Below are 7281 nucleotides of genomic sequence, written 5' to 3'. Positions count from 1 at the left end.
GGCCCACATTTTCATCTATTCCAGGGAATATCACCTGGATCAAGCCATTATATGGGGTGAGTTAAGTCTATCAGTTTGATTCACAGCAATCCTGAAAGACACATTTTACATTTTTCGGACTAGAAATGTGTGATTTTCTGAGAACAGAGTTTGCTACACTGAGACGCTGATGCAGACACAATTATGGCAGTCTCAGAAACACCCTGATCAAGAGTATTTTGCCTGCTTCATCCCATGGTGTAGTGGTATCCAGCAGGTTCACGCTGGTTACTGGATGCTGACTAGAGGGGCTGGAAGCAAGATCCAAAAGCCACACAGTACTACTTTCCATTCCCAGTTACTCTGGACATGCTATGAAGAGAAGGAATAATCCCTCTTACAGTTGATTGTCCATTTCCAACATCCCTGTAGCCCACCTCAGGTTTATGATGACTTCTGGTATATGTACATAGTCTCTGATACGGTCTGTTCTGGGCTGACAAAAAGCTTTTAAATGCAGTTCTTGGAAAAAGAGGAGCAAATAGTTAACTTTGTCTCATGTGCTGGTGTATTGACGATTTCATTAGACAAGAATCTTCCCGTGAATACTCCTAGCCAGTTTACTACCAGGAGATGCGAGTTAAAACAAAGCTTGGTCTTATTTTTCTTAACCACAATGCATGCTTTTGGGTTCCCTGTTGCTGTATAAACCTGTCATTAGCCACTGTGGTTTTTGTGCATCTACAGAAGAGTCCTAGTGAAGTGAAGGGCTATCCTGCATTCTTTGACTTTTGCATAAGGATTCATTCTTTGGTGTATGCTAGGCTAAATTTTTCTAAGCTGGGGAAAGGAAAAGATTCCTTCTTACACACAGAATTAACTTTTAAAAATAAGAATTTGAATGTGGAAAGTACCTCTATTTTTAATCCCCCATAGGTTTGATGTGATGACCCATCATGATCTGTTATGTAATAGGCTCTATAAAAGGCACATAATCTATGGATTAGTGACACAATAGACATGACAATTCCTACAGGCTCTTATCATATGCCATATTATTGATGCAGCTGCTTTCTACTGTACGGAAAGCAGAACTGTCGTATAATCTGTGCATATGCTGAAAGCACTTTATTACAGCCAAAGTGCTCATTGTACTTAAGGGCTTCCCTCATAAGCCATTTTTAAACCTTTCCAACTCGGCTGCATAAAAATACAAAAAAGGGCTGCAACATGCTGTGGCTTAGGATGTAAAGGGTGAATCAGTCCTGGAAAAGACAAGAATTCCCCTGTTCGGCTTGGATCTATGACAGAGAAGTGGCATTTTGCAGTAACTGGATATTATTTTGTCATTTAGCTTCTGTATGATTGTTTACTTCCAAAGCCTGATAGTAGAACACAGTGTCACATTCCAAACCTGTCAAATCTCTGGCTTAAAAAAACAGCCAGCAAAGTTTGGACAAAACTTCTTGTGTTAAAATTTGTCTTCGTTTTCGTATTTTAAATATTTTAAAGAAATACTTAACTATGTTGCAGAAATACTAAATATTTTGCAGAAAAATATGAGATTTTTTCATGAAGTTTAGTCAATATCTTTAACAAAACTAATTTAAAAACTTGAAATTTCTGAAACTCTATGTTCTTTAAATTGCAAATAGCGTGAAAGATTTCACAAAAAAAAACCCCAAAAATTAGCTTTTCTCAAATCATGTGAATCTGAAATAGCACCGCAATACTGGATGTTTGTATTCTGTATTTTTGCGATTTTTTTCCTGGGTTTTTTAATAGTTCTAGTCCTTTTCTTTCTTCTTCCCTAACAACATCTATGGAAATGCCTAGCACTCCCTGAAAACTGATGTTCTGCATCTGCAAAATCTTAGGTCTTTGCCTAGGATGGCTGCATATTTGTGTGAACACAGATTTCCCCCATCTGGGCAGGTCCACGCAGAGCAGCACACCTTTACAGTTTTTTGTCTTGGCAAATTTAGTATCCAGCAAAGCAAGGGTAAACTCTGAGGGGGCCTGGTCCCTGTTGAATTGCAGTGGAGGGAAACAAAAATTTGAGCTGGAGTTGAATTTGTGTGAGTCATCTAGGAAATTGTTCTTCTGCCAATACCCAAGGTGCATTTCAGAGGTGCCCAGCTGGTAAACAAACCTAGACCGTATTTTTTTCTTGGACCTCTGTGCCCAGAACCTACGGAAGGATTCAGAGCTGAGATCTGACTAGCCTGCAGTGCAGGATGAGTAAATCACAGCCACCAGTTTGTCCAAGAGGGCTAAATTCTTCATTGAATGAGTTCATCATCATCTGAAAATGACCACATGAGTTGGAGCAAGGAGAACCTTAATTTAGTAGAAAAGAACATCAAGAGATACAGTAGCTGAAAATTTAAAACTGACAAGGCAAAAAATCAGGTGTGAATTTAAGTAATATCAACAATTAAGTACTAAGACACCTTATGTAGATAGGTGGTGAATTTTCCACCATGCAGCCTTTCAGTCAGGCTTTTTTTTTGACTTTCCAAGAGAAATCCTTCTAAAAGCTAGAAAATAAATTTTCTAATGTCAATGGAAGTTACAGGCTTGATAAAAAAACTCAGAGAAAAGTTTGTCTTGTGTTACACAGAAGGTGTGACTTGATGATTGTAAAGGTCCCTCTGACTCCCTAGCTTAGTGCTAGCAGAATTGGTTCTGTGTTCTGCACTGAGATCTAGTTTCCCTCGTGCCAATACACTGGCAGCTGCCTGGAAGTTGCACTTCCACTGTGGGCTGTGTGGCACAGTCTACTTACTCTTAGAAAGCCGGGAAATTCCTTCTAAAGATAAAAGAGGCAAAAAATTAGCTTTGTCTCCCTCTCCATTCTGTACAATTGCTTTTCTCTGCCTCTGCTTCATAGTTCTGCCTTATTTTTTCCATTATGTATTCTCCTAACATCAAATATTTCCACACGGTAGGGCTGCCAAAGAGGAGTGCCACCACCCCTGCCTAACAGCACATCTGTCAGTCCCCAGCCTCCACAGCTGGTCTATATTCAGTCGGGTTTCCAGGACAGCAAACACTACTCGATCACTTAAGTAACTCCAGGTCAAATATGCTCTGAGACTGACTGGAGATTCACAGCGTGGATAGCTGTTCATTTACTAGCAGTCTTACAACCTTATCATTAGCTTTTGCTTAACTGGGAATTTTTTTGCGAAACTGTCCTCTGTCAGTGTTAGACATTTCATTTTCTCAGGTCCTGTATAAATATAAAGGTTTCCAAGCTCCATCTGGTTCTAGTTACTCAAGCAATAGAAATACACATGCTTCAGGAATTTGCAGACGGAGACTTACTGCTTTGCTGCCTTATAAAATCCTTTACAAAGTTCACCATGCTCTGTTCCCTCCTGATATACCTGTAGTCTGTAAAACAATTTCCCCTGAAACTTACTTAAGTTAGAGAAATAAAGAAGCTGACAGTCTCAAGCCCTTCTTTCTAATTAAGTTAACCTGCCTTCACTACTAAATATGGCTTTATAACACACACACACGCACACACCCTTGACCACCAAAGACTGCCTCTTCCTGAAATCCCCCGTTCATATAAATACAGGAAGTAGAAATAAGAGAGGCTAAAATCAGACCTTCTTGGTAGTTTGCTTTCATTTCAGTGCTTGTTTAGTCCTTTGCCCTGTGATACTACTGAGCCTGAAGCTGGTTTTAAACATCCTCCCCCTGCCGCCCCTTGAAATATCATTTTCAGTGCAAAACCTAAGGATGTGGAGGTTCTGCTCAGCGATGGAAAGGACTTGCTTTCTTTACCAAGGAACTCTAAAGCCACTGTGAAACAGAAAGTGTCTTGAAGTTTGCTGTAATGATGAAAACATCAGCAGGAGACAAGGGAGACAGGGATGACTCAGGGTAAGTCCTGAATCTTTAGTGACTGCTCGTTTTTAATAACTGTCGCTTTTCTTCTCCTACTTAACAAAGAGCTCTCAGCTGCATTTGCGAGCTGGCTGCTGAGTTATCAGCTACACAATCACAATGGTGTGGCATGATTGTACTGTAATTCACAGTATTCCCTTTAGCCAATATGTTCCAGCTGAAAACAAGCCACAATACCTTTATTTAGCTTGAAACTTAGCTATTTAGGGAACATGAAGGATGAATACCAAGCTGCAGTTTAGGGCAAAGAACAGAATAAGGGAGTTCTGTGCTTTTGGAAACGTGACAAATCTTGTCTGGGACGCTTGCTTTGTTTCTGTTGAAATGCTGAGAAGTGGGTAAGGGCTTGTCCCTATGAGCTGATGGTCACTCCAGCTGCAGCATGCTAAGGTACGCACAAACCCTGTCCACAGACTCCCAGAAGACTTCAGGTGTACTTTCTGTTAGGAAAAGACTCCAGGCTTTCCTTGCTCCTGGCTAACAGACACTGCACCTTGCAGGATCGAGCCCCAAGAAGACATAGTGGGAGAGAAAAAGGGGTTGGATTGGGAGGACAATCAGCTGCTGGGATTCCAGGATCGGGTTGGAATCTGCCCAAGGCTCAGTTGTATCATAAAGCCCATGCTGAAGCTGAGCGTTTCTGTTTCCTATTGAAAACAATCAGGGGAAAATTACATAGCTGCTGAAACCTTCGGTCACCCCCCTTGGAAAAACATATGATACCAGATGGTAAGAGTGTTTCTTATCTGTCTGACACACTTAGACAGCCTGTTTCCCACAGAGAAAAGCTCCCAGATATGTCTGTGATGGGTGCAGTAGAAGAAGCTGTCTAGGTGGATGGATATAGGATACTTGCATTTTCAGTCACTGAGTGTCCTGCAAGTGAGTCTGCGTTGACTTGGAGTACGCTCAGTCAAAAAGGGGATAAGATTTCTGCTGGCAGGCTAGTGTGCTATAGTTTCACCATAGCACTGTTTGCAAATACGCGCATGGAGTGTGGGGGATGGAGGGAGAACCCTGCATTACAACTGTCACTGCTTTTGCCTTGTTCCGTTGTTACATTAAGTGGAACAATGACACTCCTGTTCCAAGGTACAATTCCTTGGTTCCGCTTAATATTAAACACTGAGGGACAAAGATCACACAGCCATAAGGAAAAAATGAAAGAATCCAATTCCTGTAGACAGGCAAGAGGAACTTAGTAGATGGTAATGCAAAGAATTTGCACTTTGCAGATATTCCCTGCATTTGTCATAGTTAAGATGCCAAGTACTGAGAAACTGAAAGATTTATACTGTTTGTACTGGTTATATCTCTTTTCAGCTTGTCTGAAATGAGCCACATGCTTGCAAAAGCTTGCTTTTAGTTTAGAGTTGCAGAAGAAAGTAAACAAGCCATAGACCCTAGATTTGGACTGTAAATCAGCTGGTTGCAGGAATATTGAAGCATGAATCGGCATGATGCATGCATTCTTCACAAGTTCATGAGGATCTTAACAATTTAACAGAACAGCCTTTTATTTCATTAACAGATTGTCTTTATTTTCAATCTGTCTCCCAGTCATAAAAAGGAATTTAATATAACCTCAATAAGGAGGTTTTGCTGACTTACACCTCTGAAATGGCAGAAAGACACAGGAGAAATCTGCCTCCAGAATTAGTAGCTCCTCACAGAGGAATGTGGGGAGAAGTGCAGCTAGAGGCTGGATAGAAATCAGTCTAATCAAATTCTTCCAAAATGGGTTGAGAGAGATACAGGGAAATTTAACCAGTAATTCAGACCTACAGTCACGCTAACTACTAGGAACATTAATAAGTGGTGAGATCACAAAACATCTGGAGAAATGTGAGCCGATTGAGCGTGGTGACCACAGTTTCATGAAAAGGTATATGTCTTCATTCCACCATCTGGCAAATGTATGGAGGAGATGATGAGGAGAGCAGATAGGAGCTGAGACAGAGACATAATACGCAAATATTAAATAGTCCTTTGAGATAATGGCTGGTTCAGGTAGCTGGGATGGGTTACAGTGGTTCTCATTTCTGGGGCACCAGGCTGCCCAGTGAAGTAATGATTGTGCATCTTCTCAGTGATACGTCTGTTTGCCACAAAACCATCGTCACAGTTGACAGATTGCAGGCGACGAATATAGACATAAAGAGGTCAAGCGCTGGAGGAATCTGAAAACTGAACAACTCTCATAGGTGTGCAGATTTTAGCTTCAAAACGCACTGTTTTGATTGTCTAGTCTGATTTCCTGTGCAGATCAGACCAGAGAACTGCTTTGGTAAGCACCCTATCAAACCCATGATTTCTGCTGGAATGGGAGCTTTTAGATACTTGTTGGCCACAAAAACTTTCTTAGCAAATGACTCTTCTACCCAGGCTACATATCTGTCTCTGCAGTGGAGTAAATAAATCTAATACGAACATTTACAGGTTGGAACTGAGAAAATTATTTGTAAAAACTCCTCAAGACCCATCCTTAGTAAGGGACTTAATCTAAGCTTACTTGAATCAGTGGAACAAGTCCTGTTGGCCTCAGGAGGTCTTGGACCTAGTGTAAAGTACTTCTCAAAGAAAACATCAACCTAGAACATGTGAGATGTGATGTTTAAGTGGGGAAGGGACAGTTCAGGCCACTGGAAACAAATCAGTGTCATCAAATCTCTCTGTTGTCTGTCAAGCTCTGATAAGGGGTACACTTTCCAGTCCTGGGGGACAGTGCTTCTTAAGAAGGAAATGTCTGTGCTCCAGATGCATTGCACCAAGATCGGGATATTACTGTAAAGACACAAAGAAGGAGGTACTCTGCAAAGATGCCTGAGTTTGGTGCATCCAGAGAGGAGACATAAAATGTCCTGAAATTCATTTAACAGAAAAACATGTTTGCAACCACACTGACTTGCCATGTGATCTTTCCAGCACTTCTCAGTAAGTGAGTATTTGCCAAATTTCACGGATGCTTTGAGCACGCTGTGCAGTGATATTGGTGGTAGTGCAGAAGGCAGCTGTCCCTTTGTTTCCCAGAGGGTAGACCACACTGGGAATACTGCCCCTGAGTAGGGAACTCCTCATCGTTGCAGACAGTCTCATACCAGCATTCACAGGAATGGGGGCACAAACATAAGCAATATTCTGCTCATCTCCTTTCTACTACAGTTGCAGCTAAATATAGTTTTTCACTTCCTGTCCTAAATGGCTATGTGCTGGTTTGTATTGTTGACTTCCCAACCTAGAGGCAGCATAGGCTGAAAAATGTACACATATGTGGGCATTCATCTCTCTTGCTCGGTGTGTACAGGTATACAGGTAGAACAGTGTGTCCTGGAGAGTAGCTATGTGGGTTGCTTGGCACAAATTTGAGCTGGCTCCATCCCT

The sequence above is a fragment of the Cariama cristata genome, unplaced genomic scaffold (genome assembly GCF_000690535.1).
Source record: "Cariama cristata isolate BGI_N322 unplaced genomic scaffold, ASM69053v1 scaffold11786, whole genome shotgun sequence".
Lineage (NCBI taxonomy): Eukaryota > Metazoa > Chordata > Aves > Cariamiformes > Cariamidae > Cariama > Cariama cristata.
This window is presented reverse-complemented; position numbering follows the sequence as displayed.